A 20,380-nucleotide genomic window follows, 5' to 3' on the forward strand; every position below is an offset into this window, starting at 1 on the left:
GTCCTTGTATTTGTGTTCCTGGTGGCTGAAAACACCTCAAACACTGTCTCAGCAGCCACAGCATATCTGTTTACAAAAGTTGAGGAAATATTATCTTTCCAGTGTGGGAAGCCAAAGGTAGGTGGCATACATTGCTTTCAGCCTGCATCTGTTTTATTGACTCTGTTAGTGCAAATGGGATGTAAAATGCCAGGGAATAGCTACGGCGTTGTTATAAACTAAAGTTATGCAAATTCCCTACTTTTGAAATGGTCATAGCCTGCATTGTTGGCTAGATTCAAATTTTTAAATTTTTTGATACTTAAAAATATTGCAGGGATAACATTTTTATGTACTTGACGTTTTATGAAAATCAAAATCGCGGCTAGGAACAGCCCGCTTCCTCTTATACTCTACCTGGCGGTAGTAGCTATAATTGGCTTTCGCTGCTCTGTGATCAGAAAAGGGTAGTAAAATTAGCGTTAAACAGATGTAAAATCAGTCTTTATATGGCAGCAGCATATATAAATTCTCTGAAAGACCCCTCATGCTTAGTGAATTTTAGATATATATTTAAAATTTCTAATTACTTTTGTTCTTTGGTTTAACTTTTAAATCCCACATTGTGTACGGAATCAGTTTGCCTCCTTAACTAATCAAATATTTGTTGGATTTGTACTGTGAACAATGGATTGTATGAAGTGCTATAGGAGAGGATGCAGTTCCTGTACTCCAAAGGCTGACATTTCAGTTGGGTGAGGCACGGAACATTCCCTCACGGTTTGTATATGCTGGTCTCTCTGTCTGAAATGTCCTTCATTGCTCTCTTTCCCCTGCTTGGCCTGGCCAGCTTCTACACACTTTTGGAGACCCAGCTACACATCTTCTAAGGTGCCTTCCTGCCTGTAGCCCCACCCCATGTCCCTGGCACCCTGAGCATCTCTCTCTCACAGTGTTTAGCGCACGGCATTATAATTGTTAGGATGTTTAGTAACCTTCCAGATTGTGAAATCCTTGAGCGTATGAGAGGAGTCTTTTGGTTTTGTTTTCTAAGGTCCTGGCACATAGTATGGTCCTCATAAGAGCTTGATGAATGAACAAAGATGCTACCACCACATACAGACATAGAGATTAATGGACGAAGAAAGGTAGCATGCAACAAATGTCAAGAATGGCTTGTAGACCTACTACAGGTGTTAGGAGGAGAAAAATAAATAAAAAATAAATAAAGAATAAAAAATAAAAATAAAAAATGGTCAAGGAAGGATTCTTGAGCAGGGCCTGCGTTGTGGACATGTGACCCATGCCACACAGGGCCCTTCTGCTCAGAAGGGCTCCACATTTGGCTTAATGTTCTGTTGTCAGCATCTAAAAATTCTTAATCATTTTTGAACATAGAGCCCCATGTTTTCATTTTGCACTGGAACCTACAAGTTATGAAGCCGGTCTTGCTCTTGGTTCTCAGAGAATGATTCAGATTTATAGAAACGGGGAGTGGGCAAGCAGGCAGAGAGAGCACAGGAATCTAATGGGCATATGAGAAATGTGCCAGGCAAGTTCCACAGTTAACAGACCAGCTCGAGAGCACCAGGGGGTTTATGCTGGTAGTATGAGGCTTGAAAGACGGATCGAGGCAGCATTTGGACGTTAAGCTAGAGGGGATGGGTAATCTCAGGTGACTAAAGAGCAGGAGAATGAGGGGAGGAAGGTGTAGCTTGATGAAGAGGAGTATATGGTGGGGATGTGCAGGATGTATCAGGGAGCAGTGAGGGGGCACCTGGGTGTCTCAGTCGGTTAAGCATCCAACTCTTGGTTTCAGCTCAGGTCATGATCTCAGGGTCATGAGATCGGGCCCGGGTCAGGCTCTACGCTCAGCATGGGGTCTGCTTAAGATTCTCTCCCTCTTCTGCCTCTGCCTCTCCCCCCACTTTCACGTGCTCTCTTTCTCTCTTAAAAAAAAAAAAAAAAAGGAGCAGTGAAGTAGGAAGTAGTGAATCGGGAAGCTGACCCAAAGGGCAGGGGTGTGGTGGTAAGGGCTTAAATAAGGTAGAAGAGGCACAGAAAGCACAAAATTGGGAACGACTGTCAGGGAAAAATAGACGCAACCTTGGCCACATGTAAGAAGGAGGGAAAAGTAGGAGTCAAAAAGGACTCCGGCCTGTCCTGGGTCAGTGATGCGCTCCTGGCTGAACTAAGGGAGTAAGGGATGGGGTGTCCAGTAGCTCATTTGTCAGAAGAAGAATGAGTTCAGTTTTAGATCATTGAATGCTAGTGGGATTTCAAAATAGAATGACTTATTTTACAATTATGTGTAAATAATTGTTCATGGAGAAGAGAGTTCGAAAATGGAAAGGATGGTTAACAGCATCAAAGTCAAATGTTGTCTCTGGGCAAGACATAAACACTACATAAAGTCTATTAGGCCACAGTTTTAGGACAGGGATGAGATGAGCAGCCCAGTAAAGACCGTGTGGGAGTTAAAAAATGGGGTCATCCTTAACTGCCTTTTCTCCTCTATTCAGCGTTTTTCTTCCTCTGTATTCAGTCAGCTCCCTCTTGTCTTTTCCACTTACTGGGTTCCCACGCCTCCATCCAAGTGGAATCTGCCCACTTCTCTCTGTCCCAACACTGCTTCTCCTCACCCTTCACAGGAGCTGAAGGCGGAGGCCTCTGGAGTGTGGTCTGACCTTTATCCTCTCCGCCCCTGCTCCTTCTCCTTGGAGGTGGGGAGGTTTTCCTAAAATATAGGTCTGATTAGCAGATTATGTCACTTCCTGTTAGGACACTGCTGAGCATTGTGTCCTCCCCGAAAGACCCGGAAGTCCTAAACCCCAGTGCTTATGAATGTGACCTTATTTAGATACTGGGTATTTGTAGATGATGACATTAGGATGAGCTCAGAAGGGTCGGCCCTAATCCAATATGACTGTCTCTGTATAAAAAGGGGAAATTCAGCATCACAAAGATCTGGGTGATGGCTTTACAAGAAAGGATTGCCAACAAACCTCCAGAAAGTAGGAGAGACACGGGACAGATGTCTCTCCCAGCTCTCAGAAGGAACCAACCCTACTGGCACCTTGATTGAAATCAAGGTGGTGAACAATCAATCTGGTGAAATCAATCTGGAGACTTTTAGTCTCCAGAACCATGAGATGATAAATATCTGTTATTGTAAACCACCCAGTGTGTGGTTTGTACTTTGTTCCAGCTGCCCTAGGAAACTAGGAGAGGCTTTAAATTAACTCCCTATTCCTTTCAGGGTAAAGACCAGACTTCCTAACACAGCTTAAAAGAGCCACCATGATCTGGTCTTCGCTGGATTCTCCAGCCTTTTCTCTTTTTTTGCACGCCGCCCCGATCCCTACCCCCTTGCGCTCTTCACACAGCACACGTACTCAGCCCCTCTCAGGTTCTAGATGGAGTTGCTTTCTCACTCCTGTGGTCTTTAGCACAGGGCATTCCCTTGTGGTCAAAGGACATTTCTGCCTTTTCCGTCCAGTCAGCTGAGTCCTCTTCATTTTATTAAACAAACATTTTTGAAATGGCAGATAGAATGTTTAGAAGCTAGTAAAACAGGCACAGCCGTTGAACTTCTGGGCTTCCCAGGCTAGTAGGAGAGCCCAGTATCAAATGAGGTAATAATCAATAAGAGATGTGAGCCCAATGTTGGAGGCCATAAAATAGATGGACTGTGGAAAGTGCTTAAGCACACGCAACAGAGCTGGACCCTATACCTGTAATGAGAGCCTCAAACAAGAAGCAATTCAAATCACACCATGGACTCCGCAAAGCTCCAAACCCTGAGGCATCACATACCTTTGAAGGTCGCTGTGCGAGAAGGAGCTGGAAAACAGGAGGATTGGTAGACAGTTCATACAAGGAGGATGATGTCAGACACTGGAACAATTCCCTCAGAATTTTGAGAGAGAATGATTTCCAGTGTGGACTTCCAAGAATGAGACTAGACCGTACATGTTTTCAGCTATAAAACGTCTCAAGAAATTTATGTCCCATGTAATCTTTCTCAGGAATCCACTAGAGGATTACTTTTTAAAACAAGGAAGTAGATCAAGAAGATGGAAGGTGTGTGGTACAGAAACAGGAGATCGGACCCAGAGGGATATAAGGGAATTCCCAGGATGGTGACAGAGGGAAGCTTCTGGACGGCAGCTGGGCAGCAGGACCAGACAAGAGGACAAAGGACGCTAGGAAGCACGTCTCCAAGAAGGAAAAAAAGAGAAACAGATTCATCTCCTGATTTTTGAAATCATATTTGAGCTCTGTTGGAGAGGTTGGTAAAGAATTAGTAATACGCACATAGAAACCTAGCAAATGAAGAAAAAGATACAAAAGGGAAATATAAACATTGTGCTCTACGTAACTCAGCTATGAATATTTATGCAGTCATTGTCAAGATGGAATGATTTCACTAAAGAGGTGTTATAACCTGTTCTAGAGATTGGTGGGAGAGCTTGTGTGTACACACTGGGGGAGTGAGGGGTCAAATCTTCAACTCCCTAGTAAGACACACACACACACACACACACACACACACACACACACACACACACACAAAATCTGAACCTGAACAATCCAGACACAGCATAAGCATATCGTCTTCGAAATCCGGAGTAGTGGAAGAAATAGCTCAAACTGTTGAAAATAATTGTTTCTGGGGAACGGGAATTGGAGGTAAAGATGTATGTCAGGAGACTGGTGTTTCCTCATAAGCCCCAATGTGATATTTGACTTCTAAAACCATATATGGTTGACCCTTGAGCAACATGGGTTTAAACTGCATGGGTCTACTTGTACATGGTTTTTTTAAAAATAAATATAGTACAGGACTATAAGTGCATTTTCTCTGCCTTATGATTTTCTTAATAACATTTTCTTTTCTCTAGTTTATTTCATTGTAAGAATTCAGTATACAATACATATAACATACAAGATATGTGTTCATTAGCTGTTTCTGTTATCAGTAAGGCTTAACAGCCAGTCAGCAGTAAGCTATTAATAGTTAAGTTTTGGGGGAATCAAAAGTTACACATGGATTTTCAACTGTGTGTGGGGTCAGCCCTCCTAACCCCATGGTGTTCAAATATTGCTTTGATTAAAATATTAAAGAAAACATATGTCCACACAAAAACATGTAAACAAACATTCATAGCAACATTATTCATATATCTGAAAAGTGGAAACAACTCTCAATTGTCTATCAACTAATGAGTGGATAAATAAAATGTGGTATATCCATATGCCAATATTATTCTTCTATAGAAAGGAATGAAGTACTGATACATGTTATAACATAGATGAACCTTGACAATATCCTGGTAAGTAAAAGAAAATAGTCACTAGAGACCACATATCATACGATTTCACTTATATGAAATGTCTAGAACAGGCAAATCTAGAGACTAAATAAATAAGTGGCTGGGGTGTTGAGAGGTGAGGATAAATGGGGAGTAACTGCTGATGGGTACATGTAGCATTTCTTTCTGGGATAATGAAATGTTCTAGAATTAGGTAGTGTGATAGTTGCCCAACTCTGTTAGTATACTAAAACCCACTGAATTTCAGTTTTAAAAGGTGAATTTTATGGTCAGTCATATCTCAACAAAGCCATTATTTATTTAAAAATTGAAGAGGGAATGAATTACCAGGGAACAGAGTAGGAAGACAAAATTTTTACCATATAACTTAGTACATCTTTTAAATTTTAAGCCATGTGAATATATTATTAATCATGAAAGTAAATTTTTAAAAATTTAAATGAAGAATATTTAAAATATGATAAAAGAGAATTATCACAACCAACACTTTTTTTTTTTTTTTTTTTTTTTTGCCAAATCTGAACATTTTGCTTTGGATATAGTTGAATTCTCCTATCTACCCTCCTTGATCCCACTCCCTCCCTAACTTACCAGAGGTAACTATGTTCTTAAATTGGCAATTATAATCCCTTAGACATATTTGTATTATAAACACACACACACACACACACACATCTACACACACATCTATAAACCACACTATGATAGTTGTTTAAAATGCATACAAATATTAGTATTAGTCTGCAATGTTTGTTTTTCCCCCAAGTTTATCTTTCTAAGATTTATTTTTGCTTAGGCCATGTAGTTCACTTGTTATAACTGCTAGATACTATACGGAACCACAATTTATATATTCACTCTGGTGCTTCTTTTGTATTTTTGCTATCAAGCAAAGGGACAATAAGCTTTCACTCATTCATCCCATTCCCTACCTGAGCCTTGGCATTGCTCCAAGAGCCAGGAAGAAAACCAATAAGCATCTGCCCATGGGCACCTGGGTGGCTCAGTCTGTTAAGCGACTGCCTTCGGCTCAGGTCATGATCCTGGAGTCCTGGGATTGAGCCCCATATCAGGCTCCCTGCTTGGTAGGGAGTCTGCTTCTCCCTCTGACCCTCCCCCCTCTCCTGCTCTCTCTCTCTCTCTCTCTCATTCTCTCTCTCAAATAAAATAAAATCTTTAAATAAATAAACAAACAAACAAACATCTGCCCAAAGTTGAGCTTATGTTTTGGAGAAGACAGTAAACTTTATGTTAAAATATTGCATGCTAGATGGTGTTAACTCTGTAGAAAACAGAGCAGAGTAAGGATGATGGGCAATGCCAGGAGCAGCAGAGTTGTAAATAGTTGGTCAGGGGGGCAGTACTAGTCACGTGTTCTGGGACAACCTTGCATAGGAAACCATTCCCGAATCTCACCTTTTTCACAACAACAAACCTAGGTTTATGGGTCAGCCAGGATGGCTCTGCTTCAGAATGTCAGCTAGATTCACCCTGGGCTGTGGGTTGGGTTCGGGTTGGCCTCAAGCCTCTCCTCCTTCCACTTAAACAAGGGTGTATTTTCTTCATAGTAAATGTGAGACATGTAGGAGACCATGTCAGATGATGTAAGCATATTCAAGACCCCTGTTTGTGTCTCGTCTGATAACATTCTAATTAGTGCTCTGTTCCCAGTTACATGAAGTAAGCCTGGGTGGGTTTACCCTACTCACTCTACCTTCTCTAGTAGGAGGTCCTGAAAAGTCTCACAGCAAAGATGTCAGCATCGAATTCCATAGCAAAGAGGTACTGAAGAATTGGAAACAATACTAAAAAAAGAAAAGAAGGAAACACAAAAATAATGTAATTGAGAGGGCCATTGTGAGGAATAAATGAAATAATGTAGGTGCAGAGTCTAGTCCGGAGACTGGTATAAATATTAAAAGACTAGTTAATACTTAATATATCATTATTATGTGCCAGGCACTCTACGGTGTTCTCTACATCTAACAATTTAACCTAAACCTCACAACAATTGTATAAAATAGACGTTGTTCTTATCCCCATTTTCCAGATAAGGAAACTGAGGCCGGCGAAATGAAGTGATTGGCCCAAGGTCACATGACAAGTACAGCTGTAGAGCTGGGGTTTGACGCCAGACAAGTAGCCCACTGTCTTTCCTCTTAACCACGCCACTCTGCCCTCTGTGTGCCTCCCTGACCCCAAGTCTAGATTTAGTGCTGTGTGTTCCCACAGGCACTTTGCTTTTCATCTCGTGGTTCTGAGTACTTCTTGCTTTTTCATGTGTCTGTGTCCTTGACTACAGGGGACATTCTAGAAAGGCGGGGATTGTGCCCATCTTATTTACTTTCATTCTCTAGCCATCAGAGGTGTGGGGGAGGGAAGAGGTGACAACGGAGTGAAGCAGAGGTGTTCCTCCCTTTGTACCCGTTCCACAATGCATGGAGGGGAAGTGAAGGGAATATAAGAAATTAAAGATGCCAGAAAAATATGTAGTCATTGATGGAGCAAGGTTTTTAAGTAAACAGAAGGTACAAGATTAGGATTAAAATGAGGAATTATTGACTTTGAGAAGACACAAGAACACCTCTTCCTTTACAGATGGACAGAGGAGGGCAAGGTAGATCTTGTGAGAGCAGAGGAGGCTAGATGAGGACTCTCGGGCCAGGTGACTTGGATCATCTCAGTAAATAAGGGGCGGGAAAGGCTGCAGGAGGGTGGAGTAGGAGATTGAGGCAAGAGGAGAGAGTTTGGAACAAATGTCTAACTTTTGGGGTCTGTGATCTCTTTAATATTACGATAAGTAATATGATTAACCCAGGAAGAAGAACATACACACAAAATTAGGCATATAATTTTAGAGGTCAAGAGACCCCTGGTTGGTAACGCTTGCTCTCAGGAACTAATGACACTGAACAGAAGTATTTCTGAGCAGCAATTTGAAGGCAGGTAGATTGAACTCTAAGTCTGTGTTTCTGTGACCTCCTTCAGCAGCATCCAGTGCTGATGCAGAATTAGGTGTGGAATTAGGGACTGAGGCCATGGGCTTGTGAGCAGCCCAGGGGTGGGGGGAGTAGGGGAGGGCAGCAGGGGTAGAAGGAAAGCAAAGGACAGGCCGGTGAAGAAATGGCAGAGGTGGCAGTAGAGACTGATGGAGGGTGAGGGAGGTCCTCTTTGGGTGTCCGCCATCAGAGGTGCGTGGTCTGTAGAGAGCAGAAAAATAACAGTAAAACCAGAAGTCAGTTTTCTGCTTATTATCATGATGTACAAGCTGTTCTAAACACCGACAGTGATAAAATCTGGCCCTCTGAAAAAGCCTTGATCTGAGACCTAAATAATTGCCAGTATCTGGGTAGACATGCCGCCAGGAGGCAGATAAAGTGATTCAGATAGAGGGAGTAGTCCAGGATGTGGGTGAGGTGCCGGTGGGTGGCCGAGTGGAGCTGAAGCTGAGTTGGTGCTCAAGTAGAAGCCTCCTTCACCTGGGTGGTAAAGTGGCACCATTCAGTGACTTTCATCTTCCAGAAACTAGATATTGTCTGGAATCCTGAATCCTTCCTCTGATGGCTCGTCATCACCACACGTGTTTCACCTTCTTCCCGTGTCAGCTCTGCTCACATCTGCACCTGCCACAGCGTTCTGCAGCCCTTTGCACCCCTTTTCCTAACAGGTGGCATTCATTTACATACATGGTCTTCTTCCCTACTAGACTATGTGCTCCTTGAGAGCAGTGATCGTACCATATTCATCTCTGAAGCGCCAGTGCCTGCAAACAGGCACTTGAATGCTTGTTGAACCAATGCACAACTATATCGTGCTCTTCTTCACAAATTCCTCAGTTCTCCGATGACCAGGCGCCAGTAGAATCAGGATGCGGCTGCTCTCCTTCTCCCAGGTAAATGCAATGAGTCTCGTTCCCCTTTATGACGTGTTACTCCTGGATCTTCATTCTGTTCATCATTCCAACCTGGGACGTAGAACCAGATTAGGGAGCTCCACGTTTCACATGTTTTCATCCTCAAACCATCAGGACATTATCTGGAGAGTCTGATTGCAGGGCCCAGAGTGGTGATTGTTTCCACCAGAGTAGAAACCACTAGCATTTTGCTGCTTTGTAGTGGGACCAGTATGGTCACAATGATGTACGGGTGTTTCTTTGGTGTCCCAAAAGAATTTAGGTGCTTCTTGAAACCCCTCTGCATTCTATTAGTTGGGAGTAATTATGCAATGGAGAAAACAGGGTCTGATTCACCCTCTCAGTCTTCCTTGGGAGTCACAAGAGGGCTGATAGTTCCCTGGAGGTGAACCACCTTCAGAATGGACCGAATCTCCACCATCTCTTCCATTACTCTGTCCACCCTCTTCTTCAAGATGGCCTCTGTGTGGTTCTGACCAAGAAGTTACCACACCAGGGGCTAATGAAGTAGATAAATCGGAAATATCTCGGCTTAACTTTTGAGGTCAGAAGCAGGAACTTTCTAGAGGAGAAATCAAAGAAGCGAAAGAAGTATAAGGGCAGCTCCCCAACCAGAGTACCCGCTGGTTGTGTCCCAGGCCCCCAGCAACTACAGAGGCATATAGAATGATCAAGCACTGTCATCAGATTGAAGCGCAGCCATTATCCTCATTCCTCAACAGCTGACCATTGGAACCGCACACAGTGTGGAGACAATCTGGAGATGATGCTTCATGTTTAGTTAACACGACTCCGGGCACTAACACGACCTTCACAGCCTCCATGAGGCCATGGGTACTTGAGCACTTAGCTTTTGAAAATGAGAATTTGCCCTCAAGACCCGCATCCAGCGTTTAGACATAGAATAGAGCTTTTTACTTCTTTTTAAAATTCTCTCGCTCATTTGATAAAATGTGCGTTCAAAAACTAAATCTGGTCTGTAGGAAGGAATCTAGCTACCCATTTAACTCTAGCAGTTGCCTGTGTGATCCACCGGTGCTCTTTATAGGAAGCGTCTAAATAATTGAAATCTCTAATTGGGTTAAAGAGATCCCTAGCACATAGATGTTCTATAAATAAAAGAATGCGTAAATAATATAGTGGCCTTTCTTTTGTAGGTCCTTCCCCTTAAAGAGACCATTTTGTTTTGTTCGCTCGAATAAGATCATTGTTCAGGGACACTTAAGCAAAGTTAGGTTTTGGCTGGGGCGGGGCTTTCCCAAGGAAATCCCTTTTAGTTTGCTTCAGGTGTACCTGCCGCCTTTCCCCTCTGGCTACTCCACTAATCGTTTGTCTTTGCTGTGAGTAGCCAGGCACCTGGGCTTTGCATTTGCCGCTGGGGGCCAGAGCAAGTAGTAGAGGTAGCAGGCTGACCTTGCCTTGTTATCTGAAATCAGACAGGTTTAAGCAGCCCAGAGCCTAAGAGACAGCTAGAGAAGAAAGAAAGGGAAGGAGAGAGAGAAATACTTTATAAAGAGGAAGTGGTAGGAAACTTCTGAATTTCAGTGTGACCTGTTCTGTCAGGTGATTCCTGTGGGGGAGGAGACATGAAAGAAAAAAAAAAAGTTGGGTAAAATGTCCTTATAAAGACAAAATCTATTTCTTTCCTGGCTGATGATTTGTCATTCTAGTCACTTCCTGCCTTGTGACTGCACACCCGGGTTTGACAAAGTTGTTCTGCAGATCAGAAAGAAGGGGGTTTCTGGTCACACGCCAGTACCACTGAGGACAGTTTCTCTACAAGGTAAATTTTCTTCATGTCTTTTTGTTGTTTCTAAGCGTTATGATGTTTTGCTCGTTGGGCAGCTCTGTTTCTGTGGATTGTGGGTTCTGCCTTCAGGGGACTGAGATCCGAGCACCTGTCACCCGAGCCCTGTGTGAGCCATGCTACGGTTTAACTGCCCCACCAAGCTGCCGCCACCTTGTGTGGCTGCCCAGAGTGGGACTGGGGGCTGCTGCTCTAGTTACCCACAGCTATCACCCCCCAAAACAATGATTCTTCTTTTTCCCCCCTTTCAAACCAAACCATGTTTTGATTTATTTCTCTTGCTCCATTTCAGGGAGGCTATTTACTGTGATTTTATCTACCTTAAAATGTTTTCAGGAAAGTGCGTATTGATCACTTAGATTGTGCTGCTCGTTGGCCTAGTGGGAGTAGTTTAATTTTATCTCCTGTGGTTCTGTTTTTCTAAAAAGTTTCTTTACAGTACTTGAGTGGTTATATTAATGTCTTGAGTCATACGTTACTGAGTGTGTTACTGGGTGTTTGAGTGATTTTGGCGCCAACAGTTTTTAATGGGTGTGTTTAATAACCACAAAGCATCCGAGGTGCCTCTTCTTTATTTATTCTGTAGAAATAAAAGTAATTTGCCTTGCTTAATTGTACTGTTTTTGCAGAATTGTCTCAACTATTGGTTAGGCTTATGGCCAAATGACTGTTAAGGTCTGGATGAAAGGGTTCTGTCTACAACAGAAATTCTGATAGAGTTGATATAGGATATTTACTCCAGAAGCTCTGTTGAAACATAGACTTTGGATCTTGTAGCATCAACCTTCATTTAATTATCCTTATCCAACGGTATTAAGAACCATCGACAGATGATAAACATAAAAAGGCATTTGGGGTGGAAATGGATTAATTTATCAGGACACTTACCAAAACCCAATTTTTCTTATTCAGTAGAGCAAATTGTGTTCTAAAGTGATTTCCTCGGGACAACTTAAAAAAAAACTCAGTCGACAATGGTGGTTTATTCGCCTGTCTTAATTTTAAATTTACATAAATTGATCATAAACTGGTTTCTATTAAATAAAAATTTTCAAAGAACATCTGCACGGGCAAATTTGAATGGAATTAGTCATTTGCTTATAAATGTGAATTTCTGAAAGTTGCAAAATGTGGCCGTCCATATTGTTTACACATCTTTCCTGAATGGTTTCAAACTAGCAAGAATGTGGAATTGGGGGAGGAGGACCTGAATCCCAGAAGAGAACAAATTAAAAAAATGCTCTTATTTCCAGTAAAAATGTTAATGAGAACAAAATAAATTAGAATGTGAAGGTATGTCCGTATTTTCCTTACTTTGGGAGGAAATAAAATGGAATGTGAAAAAGTTAATTCAAAATGGGAAGAAAAAAACTCTCTTGATTTAAATCAAGTTTAGACTGTTCAAGTGTTATAAAATATCCATTTCTCTTCATTCCAACTCACCCCCAGTATCATCAGGGAAAAATCTTCTGGGTCTTGTCCTTTGAACAAGCACTGCTATGGTGGGACTCTTCATTAACTATCTCAGGGATGCTTTTCTTTGTCACATTTTAAATTTTGTCTCCTTTAGTTTATAAAGGGGAGTATGCCTCAAAACAATCGGTAACTTGGCAAACAATTTCAGCATTTTAATCTCATTTATAATTCTTTTTCCAATCCCTTTGAAGAAGGGGAGGAGGTGGACAAGTCTCATTGAGATATTACCTACTTAAAGACGACAAGTGATAATACTATTATTATAATATTTATATGTACTTAATATGTGCAGCCAGTCTTTGTGCATTATCTCACGTAATTCTCTTAACCGCCCCTAGACCTGAGGAGTGGAATCACCCTGGAAGGAACTGGCCAAAGGTCACTGGGCATTTGGAGGGTCGAGGAATGGTAGATAGCCGGGATGTTCAGCTCCATATTGCTTCTCTATAAGCTGCTGTTTATTTTAGATCCCCTCTTCCGCACCAGCATATTTTTCCTAGGTGTAGATCATTAGAGGCTTTTATTTCTGAAGCTGACTGAAGAGATCTTGGCGCTCATAATTTTAAGGGAGGGAGGGGGAGAAAGAGAGAGAGAGGGGGAAAGAAAGAAAGAAGAGAAAAAAATTCGCAATAAACCCAGAAGCATTTTTATTTTTATAAGTAAGCTATATCATTGTGGGTTTCATATAATAATAAAGAAGTATTCTCTTTTAATTAATGTATAATTTTACTAAAGAATTGTGTGCCTTCACCAGCTTGCCTCAACCACTTCCCCAACCTTAGTTCTTGTCACTTCCTTCTGCTCTGGCTCTCCACCATCCTCTCTTGGCCACGTTCTGGGTGTACAAGACCACAAGCCGCCAGAAAGTTCCATGCTCTTTAACTTCTTTTTGCTCCAACTGTTGCGCTTGATTGCTTTCTTCTTTTATTTGTAAAACTTAGGATCAGTTTTCAGGGCTCACATCAAGAAACGTGTCCTTACTGGACCCTTCCCCCGTCTTCCTTGCCCCCACTAACGGTTTCTTCTGTGCGTGCCCGCTTAGTGCTTTGATCTTAGAATAAGTATAGCAGTAATCATACTGTTTTAGCGCCAAGTCCTTTTTGCTGACAGCCTGAGCCCCTTCCCTAGCTCTCCTAGCACATGGGAGGCGCTAATGACATTGATTGAATTGAAAAGTTGTCATAAGTATTTTCTCTCAGCTCCTGAGATATGCAACAGAAGTCTTTTCTTTGACTTCACTTATTAACTTAATATTTACTGAGTTCCCCCAGTGACTGCCGTGAAAGAAGTTACAGTAATCCTACAATCGTTTGCATTCAACCATGCTTCCTCTTTGCCAAAACACTGTTCTTCATTTTAGCCTCAAAGCACTAAATGGACCTTGAGTTCAAGGTATTTAAGAAATTGTCCAATGACTACAGCAAACAGACAAAATTATAATCTCATTATTTTAGTCTAAAAACATTCTTTGAGCTAAAACTTAACTACCCTTACCGAAATTATTGCACCGATAATAGGCTTCTTTGATGACAGAAAACACGGAAACAGATATCATTAACTTTTGCTTAATTACTTTGGATTATTCTAGAAAGTTCTCAAGTCAGCTTCTCCTTGTTACTTACAAAATAAAGGGCCTTTATGTATACAGGAGAAAGGGCAAACAAATTTTTATATCCGTTTAGGTGAAATAAAATTAAGAAACTTGCTCATGAGATTATATTAATGAAGAGTCACAATTTAGAAAGATTGTGAAGGCACTGGATTTTATGACTAATAGAAGATTTTATAGCAGAATAACATTATATTAGTCTAATTGTCTCTTTAGGGTTTTCTGTCAGCTAGTTTCCCAACCCCCAGAAATCATCAACTGAAATAAGGCTATGCCATCTGCATATTGAACCCTGCGGGCGTAAAAATTAGAATTAGAGCCCCACCGAAATATAAAACTAACCATGGTCAGCAGATTCCAAGAGTTTCAAGTTTCCCTATTTTGCCAGATGGCAATGCGCTTAAATCAAAAGTGTTCATGTTTCAGGCCACCTGGGTGGCTCAGTGGGTTAAGCGTTCAACTCTTGATTTCGGTTGAGGTGATGATCTCTGGGTCATGGGATCGAGCCCACTGGGCTCCCCGCTCAGTGGAAAGTGCTTGGGATTCTCTCTCTCCCTCTCCCCCTCCGCACTCACTCTTTCTGTAAACAACTAAACGTTAAAGACAAAAAACTTTGAAATTTCAAGTTTAAAAAAAAGTATGTTTCATACTGTTTCCATTTTGAAGTTCTGAGGAGCTGCCACCAGATTAGATATCCACATTCTAGGGGCATCTCCCCCCAGCTACAGCCAACACGGGGCTGCCCAGATAGCATCTCCCGTGGCTTTCCTCAATTTCCTCCTAAATCAGCTTCCTTAAACTGTCAGACTGTCCCCATTGTTCTGGTTTGCCAGTGTCAGTGATTACATCAGTCTTCCCCGTAATTTCATCATCTCTCCATCTTATAAGACACAGCACACCCTAATAATAATAGCTAACACTTAACGTACTACTCACTTTGGATTGAGTATTTTCCTAAGTGTTTTTAACCATACTGATGCATGTAATCATCGCAATAATCTTGTGAAGTGGTTACGGGTGTTACCTTCAGATTTGAAGACAAGTTAATGCATTCAAATATTTTATTTTACTTTTTTTTTAAAGATTTTATTTATTTATTCATGAGAGACAGAGGGAGAGAGAGAGAGAGAGAGAAGCAGAGGGAGAAGCAGGCTCCCAAGGAGCAGGGAGCCCGATGCTGGACTCGATCCCAGGACCCTGGGATCATGACCTGAGCTGAAGGCAGACGCTTAACCATCTGAGCCACCCAGGCGCCCTGCGTTCAAATATTTTATTATTTAATTTTCCACAGCCGAATCAATTTTGTATAACTGCTGAATTCCAGGAGAAAGTAATATTCTCCTGGAATAAACAGGCAGCAGACCATGGTGCTTATTTGTACCTCAGCTCTTGAGCTGAGCTCAAATAATCATAATTTATCCCAAATAAGTGCATCTATATTATAATTGCTTTTATCAAACAGACTACTTCTTTGTCTATCATCATCATCACTATTTACCCAGCATCTCTATGCATTTGACTGAGGGTTTAGTTTTTACCAAGTTAAAGATCTCTGCATTGGTCGTAAAACATGACTTCTATCTTCAAAAGCTTGGAAAAGTTCTCAGTCTTAGAAGGGTGGAATACTTTGAGTCAAGTGGTATTCACATTTTCTGATTTTTGTGACTGACTGACAAATAAATAATTTAGTATTTACACCAAAGCACGTATACCCATAATTATACAGTAATGGCCAAACATCGGTGTCCTACAAACTGTGAAAGAATGAGAGTGTTTTAATTGTGAGTTGAAAAAGAGAGGGGGAAAAGTGACCCATTTTTAAAGTTCAAATAAGTTGTGGTCGACTTCAGAGCCACACCTGTGCATCAGCCCCATTTATAAGTTAAAAGGAGGCTTGTTTCTCAAATATGGTCATTAGTTTTTGTCTGGGGGAAAGACAAGCTAAAATGTTAAATTGAGCATCTAATAAAGCCACAGTCCTGTGGTTGCAGCCTTGATTCTTGTTTTAGTCCAGCACCAGTTGTTGACAGATGGATTTCTCTGTCTCTCTGTCATATTCTCTCTCTCTCTCTCACACACATCTCTCTCACACACATTCTCTCTCTCACACACTCTCTCACACACACTCACACACATACACTCACACACACACAACACTCACACACATTCATACTCTCTCACACACACACACACTCTCACAATACACTCACACACACACATTCACATACACACACACACTCTCTCTCTCTCTGTCTCTCTCTCTCTCTCTCTCTCTTTTCCTGAGTGGCAGAAGTAAAGTGGGGAAGAGATTATGTTCTCCACAGGCAGAAAAGCCAAGACACCAAATTCTGTAGGCCAATTAATTATGCATGTGAATTGCAATCTCCTGGATAATTTTTCCTTTCTTCTCTTGTAATTTCAAGAGGGAAGTGAATTAATAGAATAATTACTTTGCATTTAAACAAGAGCCTGCATTTTGATCCCTCAGTTGGGCAGTCAGCACCCAGATTCATGCAAGCCGTGTATTCGAACGTATGAAGTTAAGAGGCACACAGATGTATTTGTATAAAATTTACATCTTCCTTTTGTCATTTTTCAGGCAAAATATAGAATTCAGACGGCATCTTTGTTAACCTCTGGTGTAACATTTTAGAACATGGGTCCTCTACACCTCCTTGACATCATCAGCTCAGGTTATTTTCACCAGGAGGGTCCCTAAGGAGAAATCTGGGTAATATGTGCAAAGTGAAAGTACGAACACAATGAGCGACTATGCCGTTGGGCATTACTGAGCTCCCCTTCTTCATCTTAAAAATGTGAAACGACCTTTCCCTGGTGTTTCCAGTGCTTTATGAACGTTAAAAAAAATTTTCCCTTTGGAGAGATAGAACACTATAGTCACCTTTGAGACATTTTTCAGATCTTTCCCTTCCCTCATTGTCTTTCAAATTAAGATTTTTTTCATCAAAATATCCTTGATTCTTCGTTTCTTTCCAATGACCACAGAGAAAGGCAATTGTGATACTTCATCCGTCTGGTGATCATATAGAATGTATATAATATATACTGTATTTTTTTTTAAAGATTTTATTTATTTGACAGCGAGAGCACAAGCAGAGGGAGAGAGAGGGAGAAGCAGGCTCCCTGCTGAGCAAGGAGCCCAATGTGGGACTCGATCCCAGGACCCTGGGATCATGACCTGGGCCGAAGGCAGCTGCTTAACCGACTGAGCCACCCAGGCGTCCCAATATATACTGTATTTAACATTGTATATAATGTTAGTTTTTTAAACTTTGTGAGTCGGACTGTCCTTTCTGTGCGTGAAATGTGGTATTGGTATACAGAGGGAGAGCAAATTTGGATGCATTTTCTAGCCTTGTACTAAGTGTGGAGCCTGAGCAAGTCTCAGTTTCTTCATCTGTAAAATGGGGGAAAGTACTATCTGTTTCCTCCATCTGTTCTTGGGTTCATTTTCCTCTTCCACTTCTTCCTGCCATCAGCCATTGTGCACACTTCACTCTACTACACGCATCACTGCGGACTGACCGGGCCCTTGCTATTTAGTAGGCGTCGTGCTAAACCCTTGACATATATTTACTCTTAACATTTTCACACCAAAGCTGGATAAGGTTGATGTGGTCCTATTCTTATAACAGATGACCAAACTGAGGTTTGGGGAAGGTGACATCCAAGGTCCCAGAGCCAGGAAGTGCCGGAACCAAGATTTACACCCTGCCTCTTTCCCATTTTACAGTCACAGGTTCTTAAAGGTGTTTTAAAATTTTGACAAAAGAAATGTTATCACAAAACCTGTTGTTAACTGGTATTGGTAAATATTTGCCAACCAAACCATGGCTTCCAACAGAGCAGAGATAAGGATAGACCATCAAATTAATACAAATTTCCTGCCCCCGTGTATCTGTTAGTCCTCATTTGCTTTTTGTGAGAATCAGCTTGTCGTTAGAGATTCTAGAACAACTACCCCAAAGAGCCTATAGAAAAGAGGTAGGTCCTATTATTAAGAACAAATAGAAGCCTCTGCTGTCATTGCTAATAGACAAATGTGGGCTGCACATTGTCTCAGTATTTTTCCAGCTCCAACGGTAATAGAGAAAATGCCTGGAGAAGGAGGGAGCGGATAGGAGTTGGGGCTGACAGAATCAGTCCCCGGGTACTGGTGCACCCCTGAGACTGAGGAGGCATTGGCCGATGGTCCTTCTCACACATACCCATAGGTCTCATTGCTTTTTGTGACTCATGGTGGATGTGGTCAGGCTTTTAAGACTGCTGTGCATTTTCCTCCTCTGTCCACACTTCCTCAACTGTTAGTAGGTACTTTCCACTGTCAGTATTTCAGGTGAGGCTAAGCCCAGAGCCCCTTGACCATTCAATCTGAGATCAGCCAATACCAATGCCTTCAGCTTCTCGTCTGTGGCATCCGTCACTTCTGTAATACATTTTGAAACTGCCTTCAAGGACTCTGGATGAGAAATGTGGTAAAAGCCCAAACAAGCCAAGCTCAGGACATTTGAAGATAGAACATAGATGTGAAATCTAGATTTATACACACACACACACACACACACACACACACACACACAACATACATACAGTTAAGTGTGGATTTTAGGTGGTGACTCTACATAATATTTTATACAATTTATAGTGGAAATTGAGTTTGTTCCCCAGGATAATTTTGTGAAAGTTTTTTTTTTTTTTTTTTTAATTTTCCCCTTCATTTCTTAACTCCTTCCATCCTTCCTTCCTTCACCAAACACTGTTATATACAGTTTAAACCCTTTGTCTCATTGAATTCTAACCCAACCCTATGGAGTGAGCACTGTAAATTGCATTGCTAATATCCTTTTTTATTAACATATGAGCATATGAAGAAACTGAGGCTCAGAAAACTTAAGGAACGCAGAAACACATAGCAAGAAGCAGTTGCGTAGAAACTCATCCATTTTTTCACCATACCATGTTGCTTTTTAGTTTACTGTAGGTATACAATTATACATATAATTTCCCAAAGGAAGATAAGATCATTAGCATTTGGATGAGGTTTATGGGATGCCTGACATGCCTTCTTGCTGGCTTGGACTGGGAAAAAGGCAGCTCCTCTGGTAGCAATAGGAGAAGGTGTAAATTATGGAGCCTATGCCATCTTGAAAGGTGAGGGAGAAGAACCCCCTCCCCTGTTTTCCTCTCGCTCTACGTACCTGAGATATAAAGCACCTTTCGTGGACTTTGCATCTCACGGGTTTGTTTGTTTGTTTGTAATCTGTTAGGTAGTTTAAATGTTAATGGACTTCTGTTTTTCCCATATCTTGATTAGACCAAACTAGCATTCTCCATTCTCCTACTTCTCTTTTCAGACCAATCACTGACTCACTGTGAAACTTTGGGGAGCAACTTCACTTTTCTGGGTCCCCATTTCCCATTTTTAACATGTCCAGTTCCCTTCTCACTCTGCAGGGCTGTATTTTCTAGATGGGAGATGGTGATAGGAGGAGGAAGCTTTGTCCATACAAACAAACCAAAATGGCTTCTAGGTGTGATCATTTTGTGGCTTGAGGAGGTTGGAGAGTGTATTACCTAGAGGGGATGCCGTAAGCATTGTGACTGAAGATAGCAAGGAGAGCCTAGACCACCAAGGTTTTTCTTCTAGAAACAAGAGCTAGTGAGGAAGGCAACCATGCTGGCTCTTGCCCAAATTCTTCTAGGAGCTACCTCCTGGGCCAGTCATGCCAAACCCACAACAGCTTCCTTGGTGATCTCCTGCCTGTCTCCTCACTTTGCAGGCCTCTTTTCTCTTATACAGTAGCCCCCCTTATCTGTGGTTCGCATTCCATAGTTTCAGTTACCTACAGTCAACTGTGCTCCTGAAAGCAGAATATCTTCCTCCTGACATATTTTCAGAAGGTCAATGGTCAACAGTAGCCTACGGCTGCATCACAGTGCTTACATCATTCCCCTCACTTCATCTCATCACGTAGGCATTTTATCATCACCCATCTTCACAAGAAGGGTGAGTACATTACAATAAGGTATTTTGAGAGAGAGACCACATTCACATAAATTTTATTGCAGAATATTGTTAGAATTGTTCTAATAGTTACTATTGCTAGTCTCTTACTGTGCCTAATTTATAAATTAAACTTTATCATAGTTGTGTATATATAAAGGAAAACATAGTGTTTATAGGTATTTCTAGTTTGGTACTATCTGTGGTCTCAGGCATCCACCGGGGGTCTTGGAAC

The 20,380-nt window shown here is 41.6% G+C and overlaps 1 protein-coding gene across 1 annotated transcript in view; it reads left to right on the forward strand.

The window, feature by feature from the left end:
- Nucleotides 1-10,899: 10,899 nt before the first annotated feature.
- LCP1 (lymphocyte cytosolic protein 1) overlaps nucleotides 10,900-20,380 on the forward strand; it is a 52,468-nt gene continuing 42,987 nt past the window's right edge. The window contains exon 1 of the mRNA XM_028103754.2: nucleotides 10,900-11,011. The gene's annotated coding sequence lies outside the window, so the exon portion shown is untranslated. The remainder of the gene's footprint in view (nucleotides 11,012-20,380) is intronic.

The sequence above is a fragment of the Eumetopias jubatus genome, unplaced genomic scaffold (assembly GCF_037043125.1).
Source record: "Eumetopias jubatus isolate StellerSeaLion01/CBP00866 unplaced genomic scaffold, mEumJub1_p1.0 scaffold_3, whole genome shotgun sequence".
Lineage (NCBI taxonomy): Eukaryota > Metazoa > Chordata > Mammalia > Carnivora > Otariidae > Eumetopias > Eumetopias jubatus.